This window comes from Ambystoma mexicanum, chromosome 8 (assembly GCF_040938575.1).
Source record: "Ambystoma mexicanum isolate Mex_15411 chromosome 8, UKY_AmexF1_1, whole genome shotgun sequence".
Taxonomy (NCBI): domain Eukaryota; kingdom Metazoa; phylum Chordata; class Amphibia; order Caudata; family Ambystomatidae; genus Ambystoma; species Ambystoma mexicanum.
This window is the reverse complement of record NC_090929.1, coordinates 1,391,563,458-1,391,578,276: the sequence shown is the minus strand read 5'-3', so window position 1 is coordinate 1,391,578,276 and position 14,819 is coordinate 1,391,563,458. Positions and strand designations below refer to the sequence as shown.

Below are 14,819 nucleotides of genomic sequence, written 5' to 3'. Positions count from 1 at the left end.
CAAGTGGGTGCCGAGACCTAAAGTCTGCCGGGTTTTATTCTTTTCCTGGCTTATTAATGATTCTGAAGTTGAAGTCTTGCAGCCTTAACCCCCACCTCTCAATCCTAGGAGGCATTCTGCACTGAGGGTTTCTGTAATCGGGACCAGGGCTTGGTGATCAGTAATGACTGTGAACAGTTTTCCTAGCAGGAACATCTGGAAGTGTTCACACGCCCAGACTGCCAGCCTCTCTTTTTCCATCTGGGAGTACTTTCTTTCAACATCTGTTAGACATTTGGAGGCTATAAGGAGCTTCTGGTGGCAACAGTAAAGACTAGTGATCACAGTTCAGGGGTGTTTAAACTGTAAATGCAGGGTGGAAAAAAAGTCTAACCTAAATCTAAGATGGGAGCAAGCATCGATCATCAAATGAAAAAAAGGCAGTCTTGTGGCGTTTGTCAAAATAAAAAGTCCTATACTAAAAAAAAAAAAAAACTATTGCCAATTCCTTACAACTAATTATAGAGAGTGTGGGACAGGGTTTTCAATAAAGAAAGAAGTGTTCACAATAAGTCACAATGTGATTGCCAGTGATCGCCCTTACCCACGTTTTGAGCACGGGACAAGGTGGATCTTCTGAGCACAGCACAGACTCGAGCTTTCCCAGCACGAGTCGACAGTTCCGTACCAGCTATCAGGCTCTTCAATGGTAAAGTCTCTTTCCAATAAAAGTATCTTGCCTTCGAGGGACTGATGCTTTCAACAAACTAACACAACGTTCTGTTCACATATACTTTGGGTAACAGCTTCACCCCTAGGTTCCCCTCTTCCGGGCGCAGACCCCTCTCCAATCCTATTCAACTGGTGGTGGTGATGGTGGTGGTGTACCACCCTTGTATTGGGACATGTCAGGTAAACGGCTCTGGTGTTAGTCCGTGTCTTCTGTGTTGTGTGAACATGTGCAGAAAAAGGGGGGGGCAGTGTTTTGGAATATCTTCCAAGGTAGGATGGAGAAAAGGTGTTGAAAGAAGGGGGATACTGCATCTCACCTGTCGGTGTCCCACTCCCCAATGACCCTCCATTCAGGTGATCCAACCTCAGGTACTGAATCCAATAGCGATGGCCGTGTCCTGGCCACATGGATGACAGATCCCCGGGGAGTAGCCAGGGAGACACTGTCAGGTTTCTCACATATCCTTCCCCTATGCAAGGTGGATATGCTTGTTTTTTGGTTAGATTTCCTGGCATTGAGACTGGCCAAAGAACAGGGTTGAGAGAAGTCCAGGCACTCTCGCATATTCCACTGATCGGTTTTAATCGGTAGAGGTGACGTCATTTTATCTGACTCTCTACAATAAACTTTGTATTGGGTTTCATGGGTTTTGAGTTTTCCCAGTCCCATACTGGAGAGTTCTCGGAGCCGTGATTTTCTTGCCAGGACTTCTACGGCAGAAACTCTTCAAAGAGGGCAGAGATTCCTGTAAAAGAGTAGAGAAGATGGAGAATTCCCACCCCAGAATAGCTAGCCCTGGAATTGTGGCTGATGGTATTTCACATGTCTTGCCCCGGATTTCTATGTGTACTGGTATCTTAGGGTAGATTTTGTTGTCCCCATGTACACAAGTTACTCGGACTAGGGTTGCATGTTTTAGGTCTTCAGGTGAAACTAAATCGGCCCGTATAGTGGTCTGCTTACTTCTTGAGTCGGTTAAGGCCTTTACCTGTTTTCCCATTTACCCAAGCCTTTTCATAAGTAAACTCGGTGGGGGTTTGACATAAGCAGATGCTAAAAGTCTCTAGCTCTTCTTCGGCTTCTTCCCACTCTTCACCCTTCAAGCAGCCTATTTCCATATTTTTGTCTTTTATATTCTTTGGACAGTGTCTAGCTAGATGTCTGATTCCCCTCTACAGGAAAAACCGATCAGAGGGTGTGGCTTGCTTTCTTTTACTTCCTCCCTTCTGCCTTCATCTTTAGGTCGTGGATCAGATTTCTTGATCTGTATTCTTTCTCGAGACATCCCCTCCTTGCCTCTATATGACCCACCCCTTGTTTGTTCCCTGGGGTGGAGTGCGATGGATAGGTTTATGATCTCTTCGATCTTCTCATCGTTGGGCTGGCTGGAAGTATTTAGCAGCATCCGTGTGGTTTTGCGCAGTCTCAATGGCCATGGCTAGGTCGATTTTTATTTATTTGTTTATTTAGTTTAATTGAAGGGCAGATTTTTGCAAAAAAAGGGGGTAAGGAATTTGTAAATTTATCTAAAGTAAACCTCTCGGTTAGTTGTTCTAGGGTTTTATTACTAGTCCATAGGGTCACTGTGTTTTTTATCCGTTCGCCCATCTCTAAAGGAGTTTCTCCCAAGTTCAACTTAATGGCTCGTAATTTCTGCCAATTAAAACTTGCAGGTTTGCGCTACTCTTCAACAAGCCTTCCTTGATTGATAAGAAGGAGACGCCATGTGCAAGGTTGAGTTAAGTTGTTCGGCCAGGCGTTTGAAGTTTAGGAAAAGATTTCCCATATCCTCGCCTTCAAGATAGGGTTGAAGTACGCCTTGTGGTAGTAACGGACTTGCTTGCAAGTCCGTTAGTCTATTTAGGTTTTCCTGGAGTCTGTTTTCGGCTTGTATCTGATGGGCTGCTAATTGGCCGATGATATTGGCTAGATCGGCCATTTCTTCCGGGGGTGTAAGGGTTTCCCCTGTGGTGTCTGAATTGGAAAAAAACTACTTTCGGCCCCTTCGGATCGGGTTTCAAAATCCTCTGAGTCTTCTGATTCTGAGTCTGTGGAAGGGGTGGACTGGGAGAGATTGTTTAACACTGATGGCCCTGCCATCGATGGAGAGTGAATACCATGGGGAAAAAAGGTTCGGAGGGAGGAGGATTTAGAGCACTGGGTCTGATGAAAGAAAAGACCGGCCAGATTTTCCAAATTATTCGGTCCTATGGTTTTAGGTTATGAGAGAGTGGGAGGGTATCTAGTAAGACTTGGGTCTTAAAGAACAGATCCTGTTGACTAAACGGAATATGTAACTAGGAGGACAAATCCCTCTTTTAAGGTGAATACACAGTCAAAATCTTGGAGATCAACTATTTTATTTTCCCCTTCCAGTGGTGCCACAATTATTAGCATGGGTTTTCATTTTTATCAGTTGAATCGCATCCCACTCTGACACCATATGTAGAACTCATGGTGGCAACAGTAAAGACAGACAGAAGTTATCACAGTTCAAGGGTCGTTATTAAACTGTAAATGCAGGGTGGAAACGCGCCTAACCTAAATCTAAGATGGGAGCAAGCGTCGACCATAAAATGAAAAAAGGCAGTCCTCGTGGCATTGTTCATATAAAAAGGCCTATACTAAAAAAAATAACAATTGCAAATTCCTTACAACTAATTACAGAAAGAGTGTAGTATATGGTTTTCAATAGAGAAAGAAGTGTTCACAATTAATAAGTCATGATGTGATTGCCAGTGGTCTCCCTTCCTCATGTTTTGAGCATGGGACAAGGTGGCTCTCCTGAGCACAGCACGCACTCGAGCTTTCGCAGCACTAGCCGGCAGTTCTGTTGCAGCTATCGGGTTCTTCGATGGTTAAGTCTCTTTTCAATAAAAGTCTCTTGCCTTTGTGGGTCTGATGCTTTCAATAAAGAAATACAATGTTCTGTTCACATATACTTTGGGTGACGGCTTCACCCTTGTGTCCCCATCTTCCGGTTGCAGACCCCTCTCTAGTCGTATTCAACAAAACAACTAAACGGTTCCTTTTCTCAATGAACTTTGGGTGATGACTTTTCACCTCTGTAGCTCCCTCGGCCATGTTCGAACCCAAGTGACAAGGGGGACAATTCACTTCCCCTGGTCTTCCAATGCTTCTTGCTTTCAAGAATCTTAATGTCTTTTTAAACAGTTCTTTGGGCTTTGCCCCTGGTTGTCGTCTTCCCTCTATCGGGTTCACGCTTGCCAACTTTTACGACACACGGTTCATGCACTAATTTCACCACACAGGATTAATTTCCCTTAGCTTCACAATCGTCTGTCGGTCAAAGACTTTCAATGAATCAGAGGAGTTTACAAGACCCCTGTATGACCACTTTGACCGCTCTTCGCCTCTTCCCAAGGCCTTCTGGTTACAGTAGTCTCTATCATCGGGTAATCGCCCAGAGTTTCCTGCGTGAGCACCCACGTGGTGTCGGACTGCACTGTTGCTGGTTTTCCCCCTTTCTATCAATGGTTCATTCAAAGTTCAAATCAGCTGTTTGCTATTTTCTTGTTCAACACAGTTCGGTTTCTTATCGACTCACCTCTCGACTCACTGGCTGTGATGAACCGCTTGGCTTAAGGTTTGTACCACAGAGACGAGCATCTCTCCCCGGTTTTGTAATCAGCGGAGGAGGGTCTTATGCTGCAACACCCGCTGGGTATTGTTCGCAGTCTTGTGTTTCCATCTGCGGAGGTTTCACTGGCCTTGATCGGAAAGGGCTAGGTTGTTTCTCTCTTTGTCACCCTCTCTGTATGCACTGTCTTTTGCCTTCTCTTGAACTGCTGTGCTGAGTTGGCTCTCACATCATGTGGTCTGCCTTGCTCGTCCTGTGCTCAAATGCTCCACCTTTTATCCATGTGGGGGAAGGGACGGGGACATCGGGTGTGTGATTCTGGTCAATTGCCTGACTTTGCTGAAAGAAGGGGGATACTGCCTCTCGCCGGTCAGTCTTCCACTCCCCAAGGACCCCCGCCCATCCAGGTGATCCTCCCTCACTAGTCCACCCCCTGGAACTGGATCCAATAGCGATGGCCGTGTCCTGGCAACGTGGATGACAGATCCCCGGGGACTAGCCAGGGAGACACGTTGGGTTTCTTACAAGACATAGGCGACAATGACCGTTGGGCTGTCTCTGCCAGGCCTGCGCTGCGCCAAGATGGCACCCAAACCTACCAGGCTTGCATCTACTGTTAGTTCAGTGCAATTAGCCGGGTCGAAATAGGCCATGCACTCAGCAGATCCAATGTCTTTCTTGATCTGTGTGAACGCCCCTTTACAGGATCGGCCCAACTGAATCTCTCTCCCTTGCTTGGTGAGTTCTCTTAATGGTGCGCTGATGGTAGCAAAGTCCTTCAGATATCTACTGCAATAGCTGGCCATCCCCAAAAATGACCTTACATCACTCACATCTTGCGGGGGCGAAATGTTTTCAAGCACGGTTACTTTTTGAGGATCAGGACTCATTCCCTGTTGCGTAAACACATGTCCAAAGAATTTGAGATGTTTCCTGTGAAACGCACACATTTTAGCGTTCGCCCCGCCTGACAGAGAGCTAGAAAGACCTGATGCAACGCTCCATCATGTTGCTCAAGGTTCACCCCAAAAACTAAAATATCGTTTCTGTAGTTGAAGCAGTTCTTTATGTGCCGAATTACCCTCCTAATGCTCTCCTGGAAGATTTCGGCAGCCGACTATATCCCAAAGCTTAACTGGTTATATCGAAACAAGCCTTTGTGAGTCGCAAATTTTATGTAGCGTGATTGTTCGTCTAACTGTATATGGTAGTACCCTTTGTAGAGATCAAGCGTACTAAATATCTTGGCTCTTTTTAGCATGATAATCATGTCATCCAGATGCATGCCAGAATGCCGCTCTCGTTGAATTGCTTTGTTGGCCTTGCGCATGTCCACACAGACTAATTATATTGAACGATCCTTGCTTGGGCACTGCCACCACAAGCGAGACTCTCCGGGTGGGACCACAGGCAGGTTCTATGATGTCCTCCCTCAACAGGCACTGAATCTTTCTCTACTTGTGGTTGTAGGTGAATGGGTATTCGCTGGGGGTGTTGCGCTAATGGGGGTACTGACCCATCTATGTGATGAGAAACTGGGTCTCCTTTCAAGCATCCAGTTCCTTGGAATAGTTCTGGAAATTGTGGCATCACTGAGACTCAAGTTGCAATGTGTACATCACAGCGGCAATCTTCATCTCAAGGGGCGTGGGTCTGCCTAGCAGGAAAAGGCCCTTCTCCTTTTTTTGATAAAACATTTTATTGAATTTTATAACACAACAAGACAGCCACCAAACAAGGGGCCAGTAACAAAGTAAAAGCAGAAAAGAGGGCAAAGAAAAGATAAGAGATTAAAATGAAAGTTAAAAGGGGAATCCAGCATCTTCATTCAAAAAAGTCTGCACAGTATTATTAGTATCGCCAATTACCATGAGACTCCCTCCCCGCACCACTCTCCCTTTGTACATGGAGAGATCGCCTCTATCCCTGGTTGTCAAGGTCCAATGTCTTCCCATTTCCCCCATATTTTAGTTGCCTTGGTCGGACATCCCCTTGCGCCATAAACCCGGCGTTCCATCAAGGCACATGTGTCCATGTCGAGTATCCATTGTCCCAATGTCGGGGGGGGGAAGAGGGGGATCAGGAAATCCCCATTTCTGCGCAATGTTGCGCTTCATCAGGGCCGTCGCAGTGTTCAATAACAGTTTATCCCACTTGGTAGAATCGGACGCGTCCGGTACACCCACAATCAGGACCCGCGGGTCCAGTTCAATAGGACAAGTAAGGACCTTGGACAATTCCGTACAACAAGCATTCCAGTAGGCGCGGATCCGCGGGCATGACCACAGTGTATGAAAGAAGGTGCCCTCCCCACAACGGAGACAGTTTGGGTCTGTTGCCCTCTTCCAACCGTACAGAATGGTTTGAGGATAGTACACCATATGGAGGATTTTGAGTTGCACCAATAGAAGTCTAGAGGAGATGGCCACTTCCCTTGGATGCATCAGCACCTGGATCCAATCCTCTGGGTCTATGTCCCCCCACATCTCCCTCCCATTTAGCCTTTAGTCTCAAGAGTTCGGGGGTAGCAAAGGAAGTAATGGCATTGTACAGAGTAGATCTGCATTTGCTGGGAATGTACGCTGGCAGCATGTTGCGCTCTATTGGTGTATAGTCGGGGACCGTGGCTTCCGAGGGTATGTGGGTACGCAAGGCATGGGTCAGTTGCATAAAATTATATAGTTTGGTTGTGGGCAGGTGGAATCTACATTGCATGTCTTCAAAGGAGGTAATTTTCCCCTCTTTCAGGATATCTGCAACCTTAAGGATTTCCGCCCTCACCCAGCGCGGCCATGGTTCAAGTTTCTCGATTTGTTTCAGGTTTCCATTCTGCCATAAAGGTTGCGCTGCAGTTATTTTATTTCCCCACCCCACAAACACATGTGCCTGTCTCCAGATGGTAGTGATATGGGCGCTAATTGTGGACGTGGGGGGCCTCCGCGGGGATTGGTATAGCATCTGCAATGGCTCTGTGCCCTGCATGGATTCTGGTTCCGCTCTAATGTGAGGCAGTGTCCGATCTCTGTGAAGCAGGTCGTTTACCACCGCGAGTTGTGAGGCCCAGTAGTAGGTTTGAAGGCGAGGTACGCCTATCCCACCCTCCCAAACCGACCTCTGCAGCGTGCTTAATGCCACCCGTGATTGCCCAAAGATGAGTTCCCTAAGAAGGGTTTCTATGCGGTTGAATTCAGAGGTGGGGATCGTGAGCAGGGCATTCTGTAGGACATATAGAAATCTTGGAAGAGACATCATTTTGAAGAGTGCGGCTCTCCCCATAAGGGTCAAAGGGAGGAGTTTCCAGTGGTGGACGTCATTAACAAATCTATTCAGGATCGGCTGGAGGTTATGCATTGCATACTTGGTAAGGTCAGATGTTACCCAGATCCCCAAGTACTTGAACCTGCCTTCCATCCGGTATGGGCAGTTTGGTAGGTCGGCCTGTTCCCCACCCCACCCCCTCTTCACCGGGAAGAATACAGATTTCTTCCAGTTGATTTTCAATCCACTGAAATCCCGTAAGTGACCAGCATCTGTCACTTGGGCAGTACCGAGCTGGATCCGCCAGGTATAGCAGGAGGTCGTCAGCATAGAGCGAGATGCGGTCCTCATGTCCCTCGGGCCATCTAAATCCCATCCATGCCCCGCTCTGGCGAAGCCACAGTGCCAGCGGTTCAATCGCAAGGGCAAAGAGGAGGGGGGGAAAGAGGACAGCCCTGCCGTGTGCCACGGCCTAAGGGGAAGGATCGGGAGGTCCACCCGTTCACTTTGACTTCTGCTCGGATATTTGTGTATAGCAATTTTACCCAACCCAGGAAACCCTCGCCAAACCCCATGTGGGTCATGATTTCCCAGAGGCTGTCCCAGTGGATAGAATCAAATGCCTTTTCAAAATCAATCGCTAATAGGGCCAGTGGGGTACTAAGTATGGGAGCCCGTTCTAGCACCGGGTGGAGTCGGTGTAGATTAATTCGGGTTTATTTATGAGGCATAAAGCCACACTGGTCCGGGTGAAACAGTGTATCCGCTACCGGTTGGAACCGGTTAGCTAAGAGTTTGGCCAGGGCCTTAGCTTCGCCGTTGATTAGCGAGATCGGCCTGTAAGAGGCACATTGCTCCTGGGGTTTGTCAGGTTTGGGGATAACCACTATGGTGGCCTTGCACAGGTCATCTGGGAGAGAGCCTCGCTCTAGGGCGGCCAACAGCATCTGGTGCAGGGGGGGCGCGGTGTTATTACTCCCTACTTTCTGCCAGATATCTATCGGGGGGCCCGTTTGGGCCCGGGGTCTTTCCCGGTTGCAGTTGTCAAAGGGCTTCTACTATTTTGGCCTCTGAAAGGTCAGAGTCCAACATCTCATGTTGTTGCACTGATAGAGTGGGGATCACCACTTCGTCAAGGAGGGTCTGATCCAGCGGTAGAGTTGGGGCCTGGTATAGTGCAGCATAGAATTGAGCAAAGGCTTCTGCTATCTCGGCGTCTGATCGGCAAGTCTCACCCTGTGGGGTGATGATCTCCCGAACACAGCGCTGCCCCTCGTCTCTTCTCCAGCCAGGCCAGCGTCTTCCCTGCTTTGTCCCCCAGTTCGTATATCCTAGTTCTGGATTCCCAGTGGGCCTGCTTGGCGTTATCTAACATGAGATTTCGGAGGTATTCCGTGGCACGTGTAAGGGACGTGTGGGTCTGTGGGGTAGGATCAAGGGTGTGTTAATTTTCTCGGTGGGTTACCTCTGCCTCAACTATCTTCAAGAGCCTCTCCCTCCTCCTATTTGCCCTCAAAGAGATTATTTCTCCCCGGAGCACGGTCTTGTAGGCCTCCCACAACACCATTGGGTCATGTACGCCAGTGTCGTTGATCTCGAAATACTCAGTCGAGACCTCGGTGAGGCGTTCAACCAGCTCCGGGCAGCCCAGATAGTAGGTGTTCAGCCACCACTTTCTGGGAGGGGTTATTCCTTGCAGCCTCGACTCCACCATCAGGGGTGAGTGGTCCGAGATTCCCCAGGGTAGCAAGACTGCCAAAAGTATCCTAAAGAGCTCCGTGTGCAGGACAAACAGGTAATCTAGTCTGGAGAGGGAGCCGTGGGCCCCGGAGTGGAACGAGTAACCTCTGGTCCCTGGGTGCAGTTCTCGCCATACATCACAGAGACCCAGGGCAGACACAAAGTTAGACGGCTTTGTGGAAAGGTTCGAGTTGTGTTGTCTGAGGTGGGAGCGGTCCAGGGTGTTACACAGTCATTAAAAACCCCACCCAGAAACCGCTTATCCGGTTGATGCCTGCCCATCAAGGTGGTGAGGTCATCGAAGTTTGTGCCCCAGTCCAGGTGGGGAGTAAATTGAGGCGAACCCAAATGTCCCCCCCAGAGTGTCCCCATCACCATCACGTAGCAACCCGAAGGGTCTTCTTCTAGTGTCTGCATAGCAAACGGGACGCGTTTATGTATAAGAATAAGGGTGCCCCTGGACCCCATGGTATATCCCGCATGGAAAGCGGTCCTATAATTAGTTCGCAGATTATTTTTTTTTTTACAGTGTGCCCCCGCCAGGTGTGTTTCAGTAAGCAGGGCCACGTCGGGAGAGTATCTGGAGAGTAGCTGCTTGACCAGGCACCTTTTGATCGTGGAGCCCATCCCATTTACATTCCAGGTGAGGACCTTAAGGGATCTAGGGCGCATGGCCGTGGGTGATTGAGATTCTTCAGGTGGCATCTAATAGGATTATTGGAGGGGCTGGCGGATGTCCCACATGGGTGCACTCCAGTGTGTGGCGGTGCAATGGGAAGCAAACGAGGAGATACGGCTGAAGCGCTGCCTGTGTGTAATACGGTCCCAAGTGGCCAGGATCCCTACCTTCCCCTGACAGTTACCGGGGAAGGCTGATTCTAGGGTAACAAAAAACTCTTCCCAACTAATCCCTCCCTCCCCCACCCTATACTCCTCCCCAACATGAAGTACCTGTCGCCCAACCATTTCTGACAATCAAAAAGAAAGGTAGAGTGTCAGCTTAACAACCCTTGTGAAAGTTCAACTAGAAAAATTTGGGGGGGGTTTGTTCTCCCCCTTCAAAAAACCCCAAGTGGGATGGTAGCAATCCTCTGCTTACCTCTTTGTGTGTATAAGAGATGCCTTTGCTAGACCCCGAGAGGGCCAGCTGCGGCTGTGTCCGTGAGGTGAGCACCCGCCAGCCAGGAGATGAAACCTTCGGGAGGGGTCAAGGTGGAAGTTCGTCCCCTCCGTCCACTGGTGGATTCGGCAGCGGCGGTCGGTCAAAGTGGACTGTTGTGCCTTTATGGTAAATTTTCAATTGTGCAGGGAATAGCAGGCCGTACTTGACTCCCATTGTTTGAAGTTGTTCCGCCTGGACCTTCCTTCACTTTCCTCCACGCTAGCTTCCAGCGTCTTAAGTGTGGCTGAGACGCCACAGAGTTGTTGTTGCACGTCACATAGCCCATCTTCGGTAGTCGAAATGCGCTGTTCTGCTTCGCCAGTGCGTGCGGACAGCTTCTGCAGGTCATGTCTGAGAAGGGAGACATCTAGATTTATCCGGTCTATCTTCTGCTCCATAGATGAGCGGGAGTCCGTAATAGCAGCCATGACGTCTTTGAGGGAGAGCGTGTGTACGGCCTGTCTCTTCGGATTTCTGTGGTTGGAGATCGGCATGTTGTGACGAGGGCACTGTGTATTGTTCAATTCTATTCAGCTTGTTAGGCTTTTTTGTCTTTTCTTTGCCCATGTTCACCACTTAGCCCGGCAGTCGTTGTTTCTAGGAGTATTCCTGCCAGGGATCTCGTTTGGTATTAGCTGGGTCGATCCCACCCCGGCCGTGTGTTGGTAACACAGCGCTGTTGTCTTCTATTGCTGCAATGCCGGGCTTGCTTTCCGCGGCGTGCTTTTATTGGAAGCGCTAGGTCTGGCGCGTTGTCTATAGGCTGCAGTCACTGTCTCTAGGCACTCAGGATTGTTTGGCCTGAGACCCAGTCGGTAGCGCGGCCCAGCACGTATGATTGTGACGACGGCACATAGCGTACCACAGTGGGAGAAGAGGTGGGTTGGTCGGGGGGAAATACCCACTGATTTTTGAGTTGGCGTTGCACGCTGTCGCCAGATCAGCCCTTGGTGGTCACTAGAAACGTTCTGATGCGCTGGGGCATTGGATCGTACACCGTGTCGTGCACACTTGGCTATGTTCCTGTAACGGCCCAGGGTTTTCCTTTGTTGGCTTCCCTTCGTTGTTGCCGGGGCCCCACGAGGATCCGCCACTCTGTGATCCGTGTGGTGCATGCAATGGGGCTATATTAACCCCTTCCCTTGTACCGCTTTAGTGTTCATGGTGGTCCTGGCATGGAAAACGTTGACTGTCAAGGTTGTCGCGAGGGTGATGCAGCCCCTTCACTCCCCTCGAGAGAAACCGCCACTGTGTGAAGGTTTAGTAGCCCCAAGCACGGCGTGCCGAGTGTCAAGGCAGTCCCCAGGTTGGTAAAGAGGTTATCAGCTCTCTACACGGTGGGGCCATTCAGAGAGGTGGGTGCTGGTGGGTATAAGCCAAGGACGCGGGCTACCGCTCTTCCCCACCAGTGCGGAGGTCGTACCCTACAGAGGTTGCTTGGAGACACGATGTGATGTCCTCTGCTCCACCAGTGAGCTCCGCACTAGCGCCGCGCAGCTTCCCCCGGCTCAGCAGCCTCCCACTGCCGGGCCCGGAGCCACGTCCTCTTCATCGCGTAGTTGGCCACGCCCCCCGGCCCTTCTCCTTGAAGGACATGAAACTCTGCCATGGCTCGTCGCCCTTTGTAGTTCAGTTGCATCGAGAATTTTCCATGATTTCGAACTGGACCCCAGGCGGTACACTGGAATACCTTCAGTTCTGACGGTATTCATTCCGGTGCATGTGCCATCTTGCGAAATTCGGATATGCACATAATATTCAGCGTAGCTTCCGTGCTGATGACAACCTTGGCAGGATGTTGACCTACTTGGAAGTCGATGTCTCCTTCCGGTGCAGTCGCAACATTATTCATCATATATGCATATTCATGTTGACTTCTTTCCTGCACTGGTGGCAGTGATGGTGATTTGGGAACGTGGCTGACCAAATCTCTCCTCACACTGGTGTCTTTTCTGGGCCCTTCAATGTGTATACTGTACTCTGGTCTAGCCCTGTCATTGCTACCTTCTTGCGCCCTGTTCGGCGACGCGTTACATACTCTCGACATATGGTTTTCCCATCTACAGTTGGTGCACTTTTGTCCAAAAGCAAAGCATTGTGTTCCTTCCTCATGTGGAAATGGCAGACCACACCTATAACACTTTCTGGTGGTGCCATTATCTTCTTGACCACGGAGTTGCCAAAGTTATTGCTTCTTCCATCTTGACTGATCTGGTACACTTGCTCTTTCACCTGTCCCTTGCTTGTCTCTATCTGCGTAGCCTGTGAGTCTGCTCTCACTTCTGTCCATGCCATTTGTAGAATGGTGGTTGAGGGGAAGAGGTTTGCAGAGTAGTTTCTTTCTAAAGGTGGACGATAAACACCCTCCAATTAATCCTTTACCTGATGGCCTCTTCATTGAAGAATTTGTGAAGGTCACAATGAGCCACCAATTTGCGCAATCGAGTCGCAAGAGCATCCATGGACTCCCCAGTCATTTGACAGATTTTATTGAATGTGTGTCTTTCATGGTCTGCGTTGCGCTGAGGGTCAAAGTAGGTACACGGGGCCTCCTTGAGCCCCTCCTATGTCTTTACTTCTTCAGGTGGGAACGTAGGGATGAGATCTTCAACTTTGTCACCAGCCAAGTTGATAAGTAACCTCCTGGCGAACTTGTCTGGAGCTTTTTCATCGTAAACTGCCATGTCATTTTCAAATCTCTGTAGCCATCACTCGCATCGCTGTCCCAGGGCTTGCTGATCACTCATATCGAAAGGGCCTGGTCGGCGAAACGTAGCTGCACTAGGCCCTTCGTCATCTGATGAATAACTCGTCTGCCCTGTCCATCTTCATTCTCAGACATTTTTACAGTGGTCACTCATCATTCAGTCGTGCAAGTTTTGTTTGAAGGATCAGGGTGCTCACCAATAATGTTTTTTTGTATGAGGCAGTGTGTACATTCCATCCTCGTCGCCAGATTTTGTATCCCTATTCAGTTGGGTCCTCTACTGACACAAGATTCAACTGCACGCAAGCGCGGCAAAATGAGAGACACAGAGACCGGGAGAAAGTGATGCTTCTTTTATTATTTCTCGATCGCGGCAAAACATCACTGCACATGTGCGCACAAGTCCATTGGTTGCAGCAGGCGTGATGCAGAGGTTGCACTGTACCTTCACCCCCCAATCACAGGTCTCGTAAGTTGTTTTGGCATGCTTTGCCTGAATGGCGCACAGAATATGCAACTCCTGTTCTGTTCGTAGAAGATCTCAGCTTGCACTCCCTTATCAACCAAGGTCCAACACTGCCGGTTTTGTGCACAAGGGGATACGGTCGAATCTCTCACATCGTAATGGAGTGCACAGGGCCAATAGAAAAACGAAAATTATTCAGAGATATGTTGGCGATCACGAGAATGCTGATGGCTCCGAACCAAAGATGGGCTCAGATCCTTTCATGAATGGATAAAAACCTTGTTATAACCATTCTTATTTTGGAAGAATATCATCGAACCATACAGAGATGCATTGATTTAATATTCATTTGCTTTTTTAAAAAAAATGTATTATTGGTTATGAACAAGGATGGTTAACTGGAATATATTACATAAATAAACCCTCTTACTTGCAGAGACTATAAATGAAAAATGTTTGTAAATAAACTAAATAAAAATAACAAAATTAACAAGGTCTGCAGAATGTATGTTGGGGCTCCTTTGAAAATGATGGTTCGGTGCAGTTAAAACTAGTGCTTCCTTGTGCAGATTTCAATGGCTTTTTTATCATTAAGACTGCATAACATGAGTCACACCTTGAACTTCATTAATCTCCAAACAAGTTTTGCTGCCTCTTGCCAAAGAGCTGGTAAACGGGGTGAAACCTGTCTGACTATTGAACGCTTTTTGGCAAGATGTATTTCACCAGCAAATGCACATGCAAAGTTCCACCGCCCTTAGTTTGCAAACACTGACTCACGGCGCCGCAGCCCCAGCTCTAGACAATGCTCTTCTCCGAAATGAATTGCTTCTGCTTACTGTGGGCGTGGTTGATGGAAGAAGACATTTTATTTTGTGTCAAACACAACGTTGCGCTTATGTCACGGCGCAAACCTTGTATTGTCGCTGCTAACTCACAAAAACGTATTGGCACAATTATTTTGGGAGTGTAAAAACATGCTTCGATTGGCTCTACGTGGACAGTCGTTTTACAGGGCACACATAGAATGAGCTACGTTTTGCTAATCCTCGATTATTGGAGGTCTATGCTGCCCTCTTCTGGTATTGCTGGTGAAGTACGTATGATCGTTGTAGCAGTACGAATTCGCAAAAAAGTTACCGAGGAAATTAACGCCGCCACTTTCCTTGTTGA

General features: G+C 48.6%; 1 protein-coding gene across 2 annotated transcripts in view; it reads left to right on the top strand.

Annotated features, from left to right (window-relative positions):
- The window catches only part of ENTPD7 (ectonucleoside triphosphate diphosphohydrolase 7), a 482,207-nt gene that overhangs the window by 188,167 nt on the left and 279,221 nt on the right, over positions 1–14,819 (top strand). The gene's annotated exons all lie outside the window — the stretch shown is intronic.